Below are 19,445 nucleotides of genomic sequence, written 5' to 3'. Positions count from 1 at the left end.
CTCTCGAGGATCTCAATATTCTACTCCTCCGTAAGTTGAAGGAGTGGTGGCGGGAAATTATGCCCGGGGGCGCGATCCCCTCGGCTACGGACGTTACCGCCGCTGCAAGAACCGCGCAAGCGCGGTCGCAGTTGGCGAGAGACACCTCGCGGTCGACCGAGGACGGATTTACCACCGTCGTGAGAGGAGGAAGAGGGAAAGCGGGACGCAAGGCCAGAATACCGGTGGTGCAGCATCCTCCAATGGTCCATGCGCCGACTGAGGGCGCACGGGCCGGGGGGCGAATACCGTCGTCTTTGCCGTCGTCGACGTTGCGAACAGGGGTCTCTGCACCCGGGGCGGCGGCCGGCAGTGGCGGATCAAAGGTAAGGTCTTTCGCGGGTGTGACCGCTCGGGCTCCGGTGCGCCCCCGCACGGGGCGACGGAACGGGAGCTATCGGGACAGGGTAACGCTAGTGGGCGGGACGCGCGCGTTAAGAAAGTGCCTGGTCTTCCCCGACCCTCACGGTATCGCTCACCGTGAGGGACGGCTCGGGCTTCACATATAGGGATGCGATGTCGGTGGTGAAGAGGGAAGTTAAGCTCTCCGAACTGGACATCACGGAGTTAAGACCGCGGAAGGAGATCACGGGGGCATTGTTGTTCGAGATCCCAAGCCAAGACGCTGGAAACAAAGCATCGCGACTGGCTGAGCGGATGGCGGCCACGCTGAAGGACTTGCCCGCCAAGGTAACCGTGCCGCGAAGGACGGCCGAGCTAAGAGTGACCGGACTGAAGGACTCGGTCACCGCGGAGGAGGTGGTGGCCGCCGTTGGCGAGGCCGGGGGCTGCCGCACCGACGAGGTTGTCACGTAAACTTAAGGGTTGATTGATGAAATAAAATAGCTGAACCGTAACACAACTATTAATTTTGTTTCAATTAAACTTTATTATGAATTCAGCAACCACAACGGAATACACACTGAATTAACATAAATCACAATTCACTCCAACTTTGTTTGTAAGACTTAGTTACACTGATACGTTAAGTACGCGACTGTTATAAGGGTAGAGACCGGTAAAGGTATGTTGACTATTCTAAGGATACAGCATAAGTAAGTCTTACTGACGATACTGTGTCTGAGGAAGGCTAGGGGTGGGCGTGTCTAAGATTGGATAATGAGACGGTTGGTGGACCAGGAAGGGTTTTAGCCGCCCTCGTGAGAAAGTTGCTAACTGAACATACCAGATGTGAGGAAAACCAACTTTCCATGTTAACGCGTGGTAAACAATAAAAGTAAAAGGAAATCTAAGACAAGAGATACTCGCTTGGTCCGAAGGACCTTAACTATGAAAATTCCAAGACCCCTGGTGAGTACTTAAGACTATTGAGGGTACGCGCCATCTGGATGAGCAGACATCTGGGTGCCATCCTGTCCGCGGTATATGGCCTGGTCTCTGATGTGTATTGGCGTTACAGAAACGTGGGTCAAATTTGAAATCACTTCTCGGTTATGTGGAGGTTGATTAAACGTGTTGGTGTATATAGTGATGAGACAAGTTGATATTTGGTGTAGTCAAATGTATTTAAAGCTATCGGCAGTACACTTTTTACGATCTCCTTCTAACGAGTTTAAATTCGACTTCGATTGACGGTTGCGCGTAGCGACGATATTGTTTTGTCCGGAGTTTGTTTATTATCAAGTTTCGTACCTCGAGACGGTATCAATGCCCAAAACAACAACAATGAGAACAACAATTGCCAATGAGGCAAAACAACAACATGAGTTACTCTCGATTCGCATCGTCCTATGACTCATGTGCCGCTACAATATGCAATCGAATAAAGTGATAAATAGTTTGCGGGTGTTTACGCGTATCTGAAAATGTTAAAAGATATAAGACGTTTAACGCGAAGTATTCGTGATAATATTCGCTGTAATTTGAAATATCTGCGTGCAGTCTCGTAGATTTTGAATAAAAATGTATCTTTTATCGAAAAATACATACGTGTTTTGGCCTATATATAGCTTTGTATTCTTGTAAACTAAAAAAGAGGTTGAAAGAAGTGATGTTGACTTTTGGAGTAAAAAATTCATTTATGTCAATACTACTTTTAGAAATGCACCAAGAGAAGCAAGACAAATTATTGACGAAACATAGGATAGTCATTTCCGATCCAAAAGAAAAATGCAACTAAAATAATATGTAGATAGCAATTAAGGCAACATACAGATATGCAGAAAGAAAAATAAATGTAGAAAGATACATAAAATCAAAGAGATTTAAAAATTATAAAGTTCCCCTGTGTTATGTCTAAAATGGCAATAATAAAGTCTGAAATGATCCATCATTTCAAACTCATATCGCCTCTCTTTACTTCAGAACTGCTATAAACATTTTAAATATCATTTATGTCTTGGTTCCCTTGGGAAGTTCTCGAAGAATTCGTCAAATGATGTCATCAACAATATAAATAATCGTAAAAAATCTATATTTGTGTTTAAAAAATAGGCGAATAATGAGAAATAGGATAATCGAGACCGGTGAAAAAGGATCAACCTTTTCATCAATGTCAAGGCACATCCCGCATCTGATACAAGCGGAAGAGAAATCAATTTTCATCATATCGGACGGTGAACAAGAACGCAAATACGAAATCTTTTGTACTACTTCAAACTCTGTTGAGTCACAGTAATAGTAATAATCGGGTGTTGACTTCTGCTCGTTTTTATTTGAAGTCTGCTCGTTATCTCTTTGACATTTGGAGGATCGTTTTTTGCCGAAACCCGTTTCATCTGACGTTAAAATCAATAAAAGCAATATCACGATAAAAACTTTTATCTCCATTGTCGTCGACTTCCGTCAAGTCTTCGTTTTCTACTCACTGGATATAATACGGATTCCCAAAAACTTTCTTCATATGAAATTTTACTAATATACATTTATCGAACATTGCACATTTTAAAATAGGTTATCGTTGTAAGATTTAAAAAAAGTAGCTAAAAGTATCTTGAAACAGAAAAAGCAGATTTTGAAGTTTGTTGGCCCGGAAATGTCACGGTAAGAAGGTATACTTCGATATTACATTTATTCTCGATAGGCGTCGCCGTCGTTGCTGTTGTCATATACGATGTCATATACAACAAATCACGAAATTGACAGACCACCGGTGATTTCCTCGAGTCGCAGTTCGAACGTTTCACAAATAAGTTAAAGAATTGAACTTTAGATATACTGGTAAAATTTATTGTATGAATCCAACAGAGTGACGGTTCAGTGTTATAACAAAGAGGTATCGAACGCTGATTTGGGAGAGTTCTTATACTGAGGTTTTAGTCCCTCTGAAGGGATCCGTTACTATCTGGTTATTGTTTCGATAGCAGTGACATGTAGGATGTTTTGTCTACCCTATTACTGCTTCTGAGTGTGTGACACTGTCGACGATTCGCCTGCGCGTGATTATACATTGAGTAAATGTATAGCCTAAGTTGGAGTTTTGAAGGTTAGGATAATCGAAATAATTCATAGCCATGGTAATATTTTTACTAATTTATTTTGTTGTCTTTTATAGGCTACTGCAATGAGAAAAGAATTCCTGAAGCCAAAGAAGATGATACATCCAAATAGCAGAAAGTCTATCGCTATTACGAAAAAAGCCAAAAAGTAAATAGAATTATTATTAAATTATATAATTTTGTTATATACATTTCATTTATTTTATATGATTATATAATACTTTTGTGTACTAAAGAAGGAAATGGACAATGTGTTTTGTTTCAGAATATCAAATAGACAGAAGGCAAAAATGTCCTGCTTGATAAAACAGAATTCAATAGGAGAGAAAATATCGTGGATCAGAAACAATATGATTCCAGGTGTGTGTCCCTATACTCCAGAATTAACTGCAAGTTTGTTAGAAACGGAAGTAAAACAAAGATGTATGTACATGATGATACAGAGATTGTACATTAAAGATGTGATTAGTTATAATTCTGTTTGATCCAAAGGTACGTAACAAGAAATGATGAAGAAATGGAAGAAATTACTATTAAAAGATCTATAGGTAGCAACAGGAGTAGACAGCATGCTAGGAGGAAACATATAATTAGAATAACCAAGTAGAAAGAACTAGGAGAATATTATACATGTGGAATAGGTAAAGAATTACAGCCAAATTTATTTTCAATATGTCCTGATATACAAACCCTCCTTTATTTTTCAGAAATTCTTGATATTTTAAATGCAACTCAGTGTGAAATGTTAATGAATTGGAATAATGAATTGCAGTGTATGAATAATTTTAAATTTATAAGGTTTGGTGAGAAAGATTTAAAGAAAGTATTAGATCTAAGAAAAAGGATGAAAATAAGCCATGTTAGACTATCCAAATCTCTATTAGGTATTGCCTGTAAACAAGAAGAATACATTAAGTAAGTCAATTGATTTAGATGAAAATAATCAATCGGCAGAATGTGTAATGGAAGTAGAATAAATTTTGTAGATATACGTCTTTTTTACTTTCACCTCTATTTAAAAAGAAGAAAACAGAAGAAAAGCGAACAGTTTCGTCCTTTTTTGTTTGCGAAATGCTAGAAACCGCATTTCGTCTTGCTCTTGTCTCCCACGAGAATCAGTCACGTCACAAGATACAAGAGTACTATAGAAGAGAAAAGAAAATGTTCGATTGTGAAATCATGAATATTCTGCATCGTTTCTTCGCCTTTTCTTCATTTTTTCGCTAGTTGCTCCATTATTTAAGAACGAAGATATAGCAATTATTCTCAAAATTGTACATTTCGAAATGGTAAGAAAATCAATAGTACAATGATAAATATACGATTTTAAAAGCTTTTTAAATTTTTTACATACTTAGCATTAATCAAATAGCTTAGTATATAAAAGAGTGTACTTATGTCGCATGTTATAAATGCAGCTGCGTTCGTTACAATTCCAATTCCAAGGAATTTCTCTCGAAGATCGCGGTGAACAATTTGCTTTGTTAAATTATTACTGGTAAACTTCGTCAACTTGTGGTATATCGGTACAACTTGTTAACCATCACATTTAATAGCTTCTCGCTAATAAAAACATTGCGTAACTATTTAATAAGAACCAGTATATTCTTAGTTATTTAGAAATTTACTTAATGATGTTTAAAAATACGAATATGTTTAAAAATTATAATGTAAATACATATATTTCATTTCCTGTTTTACTAATATATCTGTAATTTAGATTAAATATCTGAAACTTGAAAGAAACTTTTAAAACTTTCAAATTTAGTGCATAGTTGATAGTTGATAGTTCATAGTGCATAGTTCTTAGGTTACATTACCTTCTTTCCAAAGATTAATCTTAGTATATGGATTTAACGCATCATACAATAACCTCTCTTTGTCAGAAAATTTTAGAAATTACCTATATGACCATAATCTTATTTCATGGTGGATATAAGAGATCTGATGGACTATATTTTAATTTTATTTTATATTACTATTAGTAGAATAGTAAGTAGAAAGATTACGTATATGCACTGTTACATAGTACAAATAAGCATACAATTTTTTATATTTCGCTTGTAACAGCAATTTGTAATTCTGTAATTATCTGTCTTCACATAATACTTAAAATTCGCATTTCAAAATCATAATGAACAATATGTTCATTCTGAAAATATTTGTTAAAATACAAGATTTTTTTAAAAGAAATCATGTTTGTTGATGTATGCATATATACGTGTGCACTTTAGTGTTCAAATTCTTATAGTTATCTGGTTTGAAAACGTACAGTTCATCAGTTTGTAAAATGTGAGAAAATTTTTATGGCGTTTGGTATTTCAATTTCTCGCGCGCATTGCATAGAAACGAAGCCCCGCCGCCTCAGACAATCAAGAATCGGGTAGGCTTACTTTTGGCGGGATGCCACCATTCTACCGTCGAAGAGCGAGACATTTTTCTGTTTTTCTCCAGTGGTAGACTTTTTGATCGTTTTTATTACCGGTGGCTTGTATCATAAACTTTTGAAACATAAGTTCGATATAAGTTTATTTAAATCTTCGAGTTTGTTTTGTACAGTTCATTGATTAATTACAGAACTGAATAATGGAATAATTAGCATTCTATTCCATGATTTTTCATACAGTAATGTTTAGTAACGTTTCATTAATGATATACACATTTATGATATGACAATCATATATACTATATATATATATATATATATATATCAATCGTATAAATAAACACATAGACATGCAATATTTAACTTAATATGACGAAATTATACGTAATTCTATAATTTCTCTAAAAGATACCAAGGTGGAACTAGACGTAATGAAATAAAAAATCATTACTTTTAGAGAGAGTTCAAATATCTTCAACGTCTTTTATTTTAAATAATTTTTTTCCTCGAGTTGTACTACAAAATAGGGTTTTGAACAATTCGATAAAATAATTAATACATCCTCAACTGAAACTAAAATAAAAATTGAAATATCTCATATATTATATGAATTGTAAATTCTCGACGAGAACATCGCAGCGTCACTAAATCTTTGTCAACAACTTTTTGTTTTCACGAGAGCTCTACAATACCAGACACGTGCAAACACATATACAAAACATATCCTTGAGTGTTCCAGGAATTTGACGAATCCTATTCGTGTATGTATGGACAGCCGACAACTCTAGCCCCTTACTCCTCCAAAACCCAAACTCGTCGGGTAAATCGCAGTATAGAATCTCAGTTTAGCGTAGACAATCAAAGGAATCAGACGTGTATCCATCCGTGTCATTTCGCGACAGGTGGCTTTGGCACTTTGGTAGATATTTATCTACCGTTCAAACTCACACTATTGTTATCTTCATTTAATTGTACGTTTTTCTTCAATACTTCGTTGTAATCTATTATTTAATTATCTTTGTTTCTCCGACTGCTTTTTTGGTTGCCCCATTTGCCGGTAGCTCGTGCAATGAGTTATCGAAACACAATTTGTCCATGATCATTGTTTCATCTTCAAATAATTTATTCTTTTTATACATTTGTTTTAATATTTCGCTCTTCTTTCGTGCAGATTACTATTATATGATACCGAGGGAAGCTTTGATGTATTAGAGGGATGGTGTGAAATTCGAAAGGACGGGATGAAAGTCAAAAGGACACCATGGTGATTAACGATGAATTTGATAACTTTTCGTCGAAATGTGGTAATATTTATTCACTATTAGATTAATTCCATTTCTTATAAATATTTCGTGATATTAACGTAATTAATGTCTAGTATAACAAATGCTAAATTCACGGTTTATTAAGAACACCAAGATGAAAAATGCAAGATTAAAGAAATTATTTTTTTCTTTCGAATATATTAAATTATATTTCCGAAGAAATTGAATAGATTGTTTAAAATAAATTTAACATAGATTCTCTCGATTCCATTTCATTTGAATAAGAAATTGAAATAACTTTTTCATTTTGCTTCATTATTCGTAAATTGATTATTAATTTCGTCTTTCTCAATAACTTTTATTACATTCGAGAAAGTACGTTGTCACAGACAAGTTTGAACAGTTTCTGCACATCGCGTTTTTTTCGTATTGCGCAGCTTTTTTAACAGTCAGAAAAAGTGCGCCATGTTGCATTAGAACGAAGTCACGTAATGCATAAAATATTTGAAGTTTTAATGACGGACATTCAATTTGGCGGATAACTTCTACAAATGAATCGTATTACGAAATGTTCATATATATATATTTGACAATAATAAAAAATACTTTGAAAATATTTTAAATATACTAACGATATATTTTCTTTCGCATTCTTGGTATAATATTTATATGTACATTTTCGTGCTCTTGATATGATATATGATTCTACCTATGGTAAATAAATAATAATTAATTCGTAGTTCTAAGAAAGCAGTATTTTCGTAAACAAACACTCGACAGGAAAAAGAAAACAATTTTCTTTTCCTATCCCCTACCTCTAATGAAGTTTTTCTTTCAGAATATTTTTGTATCCGCGTGCAATGCGGTCGGTAGAATCAATGTTTGCTGCGTTAAATCACATTTAATATTGATTTAGAGCATAATAACTTTCATTAAATGTAATTATATTAATCAGACGCGAAATTAGAGTCAATGTGTTCGCCGATTGTCAGTTGATATAACGGACGCGTTAGTCTATTATTCTTCTTTTTTTCTTTCTTTTTTTGTTAAACATTCGTTTTCGATAGTAGAGTCGCAGGTCTCGCAAGAGGATAAAGCCTTTCCTGGAATTCAAGAATGTAAGTATTGTCGTACATTGTATTTTAATTTATTTATCGAACTAAAATCTTAAAATTTTGCTCTTGAAATACACAATAAAAATGTTTGACATCGTTCAGAAATCGATAGAGTCTCAATTTCTAAGTCATTATTATGTTAAAGTTCCACTTTTTATATAGTCATGAAACATTATTAGAATTTCAATTCTTTTTATTATTAAAATTTCAAGTTTGGATAGACTTTTATTTTTCATTGTCTTAAGTTTTCTAACAATCACAAGTACGTTTTCAAGAACAAATTATAATATTTAATATGTTTTGTTACAGGTTTTTCATAACTTTCATTTTTTTCTTCTTCTTTGAGAAGGATGTTCAAATTTGTGCATGTAAGAATCTTCACACTTTGTATTTTATTAACTTTATTCCTTGTATTTCGCTGTAATTGTTATTAATTGAAAACTAAAATCTAGTTTTAAATTTTTATATTAGAATTTCAATTTCAATTTTAATTAGAGTTCGTTATTATAATTTTAATTTCTTTTGCTATTAAAGTTTTAAGTCCTCGTAGAGTTTCATATTTTATTATATTAAATTTTTTGATCAAGCATCACATTTCTCAAAACAAATTATAATGATTCATATTTTGTTAAAGGTAGTCACTTCTTTCCCTTATTCCTGTTCCCTGAAATAGACCTAGTGGTGTTTCAAAAGCCAAAAATGTAAGTAACTATGTATTTTGTATTTTATTTAAGTCGATTCCTTATATTTTATTTAATAATTAAAATAAATAATAGTTACTTAATTTAAAAAATAAAATTTGATCGAAGATTTGACAACTTGTAAATTTTTCATTCTTAAATTGAATATTATTATTAAAAATTTTTATTTATTAGAAATTAGTCCTCTATTATTTCAAACTTTTAAAGTAATTAACACCGTCACTACGAGTAAATTAGAATATTCTATGCTTTGTTACAGTTTTCTCCCATTGAATTCGACGATTCCAATTTGATGATGGCTTGATGACGAACTCGAATAACATCAAGGACAGCATTCTTCATATCTATTCGTGAGTTGCATGTGCTTTGTTCCTCCGGTCACTCAATCATATGGAGGGATGAAAGGTCCGAATCGACACAGGTGTGTGACATCATTTACCTCTCAACCCCATCAGAGATAAGGTCTCAACCCGCGACTTTCGGACCCCTTTGGAACCCACACCGAATCCCTCAACATCCCCAAGCCAGGCTGTATATAAGCTGAGACTTCACCCAGCTCGGGCAGTTCTTGTTCTAGTTGCTGTTCTTGTACAACACCCCTTTTTCGGTTCAACGTTATTCTACTGTTGTAAGTGCCAAAATTATAATAAAGTTCGATAAAAGGAAATTAATAGTTGGGTTACGACTCAGCTTTCTTTTCTCTTACAACTCAAGTATCGATTTTACGTGACAGGTGATTGGTAGTATACGTAGAATTTTTGACGAGCGTAGTAACCGCGGGTATTTATTATACTCGTGAGTAGTAACATTTTTTGTTTATACCTTATTTATCAGTTTAGGATAGGTTTTCTTGCACACCGCGTTTTTAAATGTTGATGGTAATATATATAATATATATATGAGTATGATATTTACATATTATAATATAAAGTATTTTGTGTAAGATATGATCAGTATATATATGCATATGATTGAAACTTATACAATATATTAATTATAATTATTTGTAAAATTAAATTATATTCAATATTACTATATATCTATAAAGACAAAGTATCCATGTGAGCATATATATATGAGTATTGAAATAAACGACGAAACGACTTGGTTTAAGTATTTTATAGTGAAGATGTCTGATCCCCTCAGACTTCGTTAATATGGAAATTCAATTATGTTTACGATGGTATTGAGCAGTTTTATTATTTGAGTATACACATTTGAGTATATACATTTGAGTTTTGAGTTGGAGTTGTGAGTTTCAAACTACGCGTTTTGATCCCAGCTGATCAACGAGGGAGGCGAACATCGAGGCGCGGAGGCGGTCCTCCCAAACTGGGAGGCATGGAGGAGCCGCCACGGCCTCCTGCTCACATTCAGGATGACCCAGGTGCTCATCGGACACGGCGTGTTCGGCGAGTTCCTGAGGAAAATCGGATGAGAGACGACAGACATCTGCCACCACTGCGGAGAGGGCAGGGACACAGCGCTGCACACACTGGAGCTCTGCTCGGCGTGGGAACTGCCCCGCTACACTCTTCAACACGCCATAGGAGAAACACTGACTCCCTCAGCGATTGTAGAAGCGATGCTGAGAGGGTCACAGGAATACGAGGCCGTCCGCCTCTTCTGCGAGCGAGTTATGCTTGCGAAGGAGCGAGCGAAAAGGGTGAGAAAGAAAAACTCTCACCCTTGCAGGATAAGACGATGGAGAATGACGGCAGTCAGACGACCCAGAGCCGCCCCATCGCCGTCCCAACGGACCACGACTAGAAGGAGCGACAGCGCTAGGGGCAATGACCCCCCTAACGCGAATTCAATAGCCCGGAGCTATTAGGACTGGCTCGAACAAGAGGACGCGAGAAGGGGATGCAACGGGAGTTAATTCATAAGAGGTTCCTGGAGCACCCCTGTCACACGCGTAGGATGGTCATCGTGGAGTTTTAGTCGGTAGGAGTCCGACACTACTCTGCTGTTACGCGATTACTGCAGCGGAGTGTCCATGAGGATTTCTCCACGTACAAAAGAAAAAAAAGAAGGTCTCCAAGGTTCTACATTGAATCTTGTTCCTTTATTGAACCATATTCGAACTGACTTGAATTTTTAAAGTATCGTTAATCTCTCGATTGTTTCGAAATTATCATTCAGACGTTTATTACTATCTACGATGCCATAGTAATCGCGTTTCGATTCTTATTCGGCAAGTAGTACTCAGATAGCATCGAATTTACCATATCGGCCATTTTTACGCTCGCTTGAGCTTTACGATCTCCCGACGTCCTTGCATTCTCAATTATACTCAACGCTAATCCTCCCACTTGTTGGACAGCTCGGTGCTGTGGAATTAGAAAGTTCGTTGTCTAGTTGTGACTTTCTGACTTTTGTCTTCCTTCGTCCAGCTATGCGGAAAAATGACGAGGCGATGGAAAACGCGCACATAGGGCGCGAAATTCAAACTGTTGATGAGAGAAAAGTTGCGTTTGTTTATGCAGATGTTAATGCCCATGCGATTAAGATTTGCTGGGAGTATTCGTGATGCAGTTGTTCGTTGATTGGAGTAGCTTTATTGAGTAGTAAAATTATGCCTCATAAATTTTGCAATTTGTTCGAAATAACAAAAATGAAATAACTCTGATGAATTATGAATTGTTGGAAATTTAACATTGAAACTTTTCAATTATTAACATGTACACGATATTATTAACACGTTGGTAATCTTGATTTATATCGTAATGCGTATTTCTAGTTAGCTTACAATCCACGTCTCCACAATTTATAGAATAAGACAAACATTTGGACCACGAATTAAGGAATTATTTAGTGAATCAATTAACGAATCATAGATTTCTTTCTTGACAACATGCTTTAACAATGAAGGTAATTCAATAAATGCATCCTCTGCATCATTATGCACCTCTTTCTAGTCACCGCAAGTGTGAATACGTGACTAGGCTACGAATTTGATGGCTAGAATGCAAATGTTTATGGCAAATACGAACTCAAATGCAGGTAAACGAAGAATGCTAAATGTAAATTATGTAACGTAAATAATAAACTATATAAGTAAATAATCAAATAAATAATAATAGTTACAAAATTTAGAAGATACCACATATCCTGATTGAAGCTTTACTTCCATGTTATTCGTCGTTAAGGTGCTTATCAAAGATCCCACTTCATTTAGTTCAGTATGATAAAATACCGACACCTAAATTGAAGTGAACGTGAAACGTCTATATACGTGTACCTATCACAACTGTCAGCACCTTCGTCGTCCGAGGATTAATCCTTTCATTGATTAAGATGACTATGCGTTGCAACAACTGTGTTGCAGAACTTACGAAAAATTATTTTATATGGATTAGATGTATACTCATTTCGCTATTGTTAGAACAGAAGATACATAATCGCCCAGGTGTCGCAACAATTCTAAACCTTAACAGTTTATATATTACGTTATAATGTATTACGTTATATAGTATTACCCTATAAAGTACTATGGTATATAGAATTACGTTTTATAGTATTAATGTATAAAGTACTAAGGTGTATAGTAATACGCTATACAGTATTACGTTATATAGTATTGCATTCTATAGTATTTCGTTATATAGTATTGCGTTATATTATACTGCATTATAATGTATTACGGTGTGTAATTTTACGTTACATTATATTTCGTTTTATTGTTTTATGTTATATTGTATAAGGTTTTGTCCTTCCTTCATATAGTGGGCAGAAGGCATACGATACCATCTTCGCTGACGGATATGAAGACAGCCAACGTGGGACATCTAAAGGTGACAACGGGAAGCAATGCGATCAACGCAACATTTGCCAGGACGCTGTCGTCAGTGGCAGTTCAACGAAACTCCGCGTATTCAGTAGGCTGTTTTCACATTCTACACATCAGTGAGTTTGTATTACCTTTCATTATAATATCATATAATATATTGAATTACATTATATTACGTTGTATATTATTTTCTTATACAGTATTACGTTATAATGTATTACCTTATAACGTATTACGTTACATAGTATTATGTATTATGTTATATACTGTTACATTCTATAGTATTACGTTAGAACGTATAACGTGTTACGTTATATTGTATTACGTTATAACGTATAATGTTATAAGATATTACGTTGTGACGTATAACTATATATAGTATTACGTTATAACGTATAACGGTATATAGTATTACTGTATAACGTATGACATTATACAGTATTACGTCATAACGTATAACGTTATATAGTATTTCATCATAATGTACAACGTTATGTTGTATTACGTCATAACGTATAACGTTATATAGTGTTACGTTATATAGACTTACGCTATAACGTATAACTATATATAGTATTACGTTCTAACGTATAACGTTAAATAGTATTACGTTATACCCTGTGGCGTTGTATAGTATTACGGTGTAGCGTATAACGTTATATAGTATTACGTTCTAACGTATAACGTTAAATAGTATTACGTTATACCCTGTGGCGTTGTATAGTATTACGGTGTAGCGTATAACGTTATATAGTATTACGTTGTAACGTATAACGTTAAATAGTATTGCTTTATGCCGTATGACGTTAAATAGTATTTCGTTATAACGAATAACGTTATATAGTAATACGTTATAACGCATAACGATATATGGTATTACTTTATAACATATGAAGTTATATAGTATTACGTCATAACGTATAGCATTATGTAGTATTACTGTATAACGCATAACGGTATATAGTATTACTGTATAACATATGACGTTATATGGTAATATGTCGTAACGTATAACGTTATATAGTATTACATCATAACATATAACGTTATATAGTCTTACTATATAACGTAAAATGTGGTATAGTATTACGTTATAACGTATAACGTTATATAGTATTACGTTATAACGTATTACGTTATATAGTACTACTTTACAGCGTATAATGATACATAGTAATACGTTATAACGTATAACGGTATATAGTATTACTGTATAAGGCATAAAGTGATATTGTATTACGTTATAACGTATAACGTTATATAGTATTACTTTACAGCGTATAACGATACATAGTAATACGTTATAACGTATAACGGTATATAGTATTACTGTATAACGCATAACGTTATATAGTATTACTGTATAACATAAAATGTGATATAGTATTACGTTATAACGTTTAACGTTATATAGTATTACTTTATAACGTATGACATTATATAGAATTACGTCATGACGTATAACGTGATATAGTCTTACTGTATAACAGAAAATGTGATATAGTATTACGTTATAACGTATAACGTTATATTGTATTACGTTATAACGTATAACGTTATATAGTATTACTTTACAGCGTATAACGATACTTAGTAATACGTTATAACGTATAACGGTATATAGTATTACTGTATAACGCATAACGTGATATTGTATTACGTTATAACCTATAACGTTATATAGCATTACGTTATAACGTTTAACGTTACATAGTATTACTTTATAACGTATGACGCTATATAGTATTACGTCATAACGTATAACGTTATATAGTATTACTGTATAACATAAAATGTGATATAGTATTACGTTATAACGTTTAACGTTATATAGTATTACTTTATAACGTATGACATTATATAGAATTACGTCATAACGTATAACGTTATATAGAATTACTTTTCAGCGTATAACGCTACATGGTAATACGTTATAACGTATAACGGTATATAGTATTACTGTATAACGTATAAAGTGATATTGTATTACGTTATAACGTATAAAGTTATATAGCATTACGTTATAACGTTTAACGTTACATAGTATTACTTTTTAACGTTTGACGCTATATAGTATTACGTCATAACGTATAACGTTATATACTATTACTGTATAACATAAAATGTGATATAGTATTACGTTATAACGTTTAACGTTATATAGTATTACTTTATAACGTATGACATTATATAGAATTACGTCATGACGTATAACGTGATATAGTCTTACTGTATAACAGAAAATGTGATATAGTATTACGTTATAACGTATAACGTTATATAATACTACGGTATAACGTATGACGTAAAATGGTATTACGTCATAACGCATAACGTTATATAGTATTACGTCATAACGTTTAACGTTATATATTTTTACTGTGTAATGTAAAATGTGATATAGTATTACGTTATAACATATAACGTTATAACGTATTACGTTATATAGTATTACTTCATAACGTATAACGTTATATAGTATTACCGTATAACATAAAATGTGATATAGTATTACGTTATAACGTATAACGTTATATAGTATCACGTTATAACGTATAACCTGATATAGTATAACGTTATAACGTATAATGTTAAATAGTATTACTTTATGCCGTATGACGATATATGGTATTACGTCATAACGCATAACGTTATATAGTATTACGTCATAACGTATAACGTTATATATTCTTACTGTATAATGTAAAATGTGATATAGTAGTACGTTATAACGTATAACGCTATATAGTATTACGTCATAACGTATGACGTTATATAGTATTACGTTATAACGTATGACGTAATATGGTATTACGTCATAACGCATAACGTTACATAGTATTACGTCATAACGTATAACGTTATATATTCTTACTGTATAATGTAAAATGTGATATAGTAGTACGTTATAACGTATAACGCTATATAGTATTACGTCATAACGTATGACGTTATATAGTATTACGTTATAACGTATAACGCGATATTGTTTTACGCTATAACGTATAACGTTATATAGTATTACTTTTTAACGAATAAGGATATATAGTATTACTGTATAACGTAAAATGTGATATATTATTACGTTATAACGTATAACGTTATATAGTATTACTTTATAACGTATGATGTTATATAGTATTACGTCATAACGTATAACATTATATATTATTACGGTATAACCTATGACGTAATATGGTATTACGTCATAATGCATGACGTTATATAGTATTATTTTATAACGTGTAACGGTATATAGTATTACTATATAACGTGTAACGTTATATAGTATTACTGCATAACGTATAGCGTTATATAGTATTACGTTATAACGTATAACGTTACATAGTATTACCTTATAACGAATAATGTTATATAGTATTACATTTATAACGTATAATGTTATATCGTACTAGGCCATAACGCATAACGTTACATAGAGTTACGGTATAACGTATAACGTTATATAGAGTTACGGTATGTCGTATAGCGTTATATAGTATTACCTTATAACGTATAACGGTATGTAGTATTATTTTATAACGTATGACGTTATATAGTATTACGTCATAACGTATAACGTTATATAATATTACGACATGACGTATAATGTTTTATCGTATTACACCATATCGTATAACGCTATATAGAGTTACGATATAACGTATAACGTTATATAATATTACGTTTTAACGTATAACGTTAAATAGTATTACGTTATACCGTATGACGTTATATAGTAATGCTGTATAACGTATCACGTCATATAGTATTACTTTATAAGATATAAAGGTATATAGTATTACTGTATAATGTATGACGTTATATAGTATTACGTCATAACGTATAACGTTATATAGTATTACTGTATAACGTAAAATGTAATATAGTATTAAGTTCTAACGTAAAACGTCAAATAGTATTACGTTACAACGTATAACCTGATATAGTATTACGTTATAACGTATAACGTTAAAAAGTATTACCATGTGTCGTATGAGGTTATATGGTATTACGTCATAACGTATAACGTTATATAGTATTACGCTATATCGTATTGCGTTATATAGTATTACTTTACAGCGTATAACGTTACATAGTAGTACGTTATAACGTATAACGGTTTAGAGTATTATGGTATAACGTATGACATTATATGGTATTACGTCATAACGCATAAAGTTATATAGTATTACGTTATAACGTATTGCGTTATATAGTATTATGTCATAACGTATAGCATTATATAGTATTACTGTATAATGTATGACGTTATATGGTATTACGTCATAACGTATAACGTTATATAGTATTACGTTACAGCGTATAACGTTACATAGTAATACGATATAACGTATAACGTTATATAGTATTACGTCATAAAGCATAACTTTATATAGTATTACGTCATAACGTATAACGGTATGTAGTATTACTGTATAACGTATAACGTTGAATTGTATTATGTTATAACGTATATCGTTATACAGTATTACGTTATATCATATGATGTTATGTAGTATTATGTTACAACGTATTATGTTCTTTAGTGTTACGCTATAACGGTTAACTTTATATGGTATTGCCTTATAACTTTAGATAGTATTACGTTATAACGTATAATGTTGTATTGTATTACGTATCAATTTCTAGCATAGAAATGTCGACATATTCTCAATAGCTCCAGAGATTCGTTGAATTGAATATTTTGCTTTGAGCATTAGAAACTATAATTTCATCGAATTAGACAGGGTAAAGAGTTGACATAGTGAAAACCGACTGACGTGCGCTTCTATATAGCAGCAAATGTGGAGTACAACACGGATCGAACTTTTTATGTATCCTGAATGGCAGCGGAGATTCGTGGGATTGAATATTTAGCCTTGAGTACTAAAAATTCTAATTGCGTCGGATTTGACAGGGAAAAGAGTTGACGTAGCGCAAGCCGGATTATGTTCGCTGTATTTGGCAGCAAATTTGGAGTATAACGCGCATCGAATTGTCTACATATTCTCAATGGAAGCGGAGATACGTTCAATTGCATATTTAATCTTCAATATTGATAACTGTGTTTGCATTGGATTTGACTTATACTATTATATTTGACGCATATATTGGAAAGTAAGTTTGTTTCTAGTTTTTTCTTAATTTTAAAATATTACCCATGATGAAAAGTTTTCAATGTTATTCAATTTTTTATTGAGGAAGCTAAGTTATAATATAATTACAGAGTTTACAAAGGATTTTAATAATGAAAACATATTTATTTTATATAACATTTATTAGACATTAGTCAGATACAAAATAAGAATAATATAATCATAATAATCATATATGTAAGACAAAAGTTGATCTCTATGATCATTAGATGGTGTTGCTTTTTCCTCACACCCTCCTGCTACTCGCTTCGAAGCAGAACATACAGCAACTAGATATTACGGAATCAGATCCAACACGAAACAATACAATACGTATAGAACACTAATCATGGAAACACCAACACCTTTGGTAGCCGAACTTATTCACAAGTAACTAACCAACCGCCACCCTTAACACCAACATAACCAAATCCATCAGGAACACGCTCAAGCAACCACCGTTACAATACAAACTAACGGTAATTACTTTCAGATGTCAACAGTATATGCACCACTGCGAACAGGCAGTACATTGACAGAAATTATAGAAGCAGCATGGGCTACTACTTATGAACCAAATAACAGGCGAACAAAAATAATTCCGCAAGACATTCTTCACAAAATCAGAGAAAAAAAGGAAAGAGAAAGCAAAATGGCAAAAACATAGAGCACGTGAAAGCAAAAAGAAAACGTCCAAACAAACTTGTAAAGGAAATAGAAAGTAAAATAAAAGATCATAATAATAACGAATTCTCAAAATTCGTAGATTCACTTTCTGCGTACGAGAATTCCAACTATTTCCTATGGAAGGAACGAACAAAATAAAGAAGCCAATAAAACTAATCCCAGCAATCAGATTAACGGACAACACATAAGCCAGAAGCAACGAAGAGCAAGCTGAAGAATTTTCCAACCACCTTTGTTGAAGTTTTCTGTTCCAGGAACGCGTGATGAATGTGTAACAGAAATATATTTAAGTATAAGTGTAACTGCAAGTATAAGTATAGATATAAGTATAAGTATAAGTACAATGTATACTAATCCAGGCCCACACTCTGGCAGCGTTACATTACAACAGAGCTTCGAAGCCATGAGTCTATGGGTATTTATATAATTACGAAAACTGGCCCGTCTATATATCCTGCTGCGCCATCTGTGCATGGCATATTCCTAGAAAAGGCTATGAGGCTGAGAGGCCCTTCAAATTGATTTAGAGCTAAACAATACTCAATGCTTTCGAGGACTAAGAAAACTAAGCACTAAAGATGTAGTTTTCCTAGAAGTGAGCATCGCTTCAGCAAAAGCAAGTAACAAAACCATTTATTTCAGCCAACGCTCAAACCGCGTTGAATGCACTCGTTCTCGTCCGATAAGTCCTGTTTTGCGACCAAGTTTCAGGACAAAAAAAAATCAAGCAAGAACAAAATTACATAAAAGCTCCGCCCCCCAGCGGCTTAAATCCAAAGAATAGACAAAAATCACAAAAAAATTGTAAAACACCGACACATAATATAGTATGGCTACGTCGTACCGTCGCGTATCGGTACTTT

At 33.4% G+C, this 19,445-nt stretch overlaps 1 long non-coding RNA gene and 1 pseudogene across 3 annotated transcripts in view; both read left to right on the top strand.

Annotated features, from left to right (window-relative positions):
• LOC138189101 (uncharacterized) overlaps positions 1-19,176 on the top strand; it is a 247,607-nt gene extending 228,431 nt beyond the window's left edge. The window contains exons 1-4 of one of the 3 annotated variants that reach the window (XR_011175892.1): positions 17,845-17,878; positions 18,174-18,285; positions 18,389-18,886; positions 18,958-19,176. This is a non-coding gene — a long non-coding RNA (uncharacterized LOC138189101). Of the gene's footprint in view, positions 1-17,844; positions 17,879-18,173; positions 18,887-18,957 lie in introns of those variants that run through there. The other 2 variants (XR_011175891.1, XR_011175893.1) reach the window with 2 other exon arrangements.
• Positions 3,447-4,669, top strand: LOC138188986 (translation machinery-associated protein 16 homolog; annotated as a pseudogene).
• Positions 19,177-19,445: the final 269 nt, after the last annotated feature.

The sequence above is a fragment of the Bombus flavifrons genome, chromosome 18 (genome assembly GCF_040668555.2).
Source record: "Bombus flavifrons isolate JBK064 chromosome 18, iyBomFlav1_principal, whole genome shotgun sequence".
NCBI classification, from domain to species: Eukaryota; Metazoa; Arthropoda; class Insecta; order Hymenoptera; family Apidae; genus Bombus; species Bombus flavifrons.
This window is presented reverse-complemented; position numbering and strand designations above follow the sequence as displayed.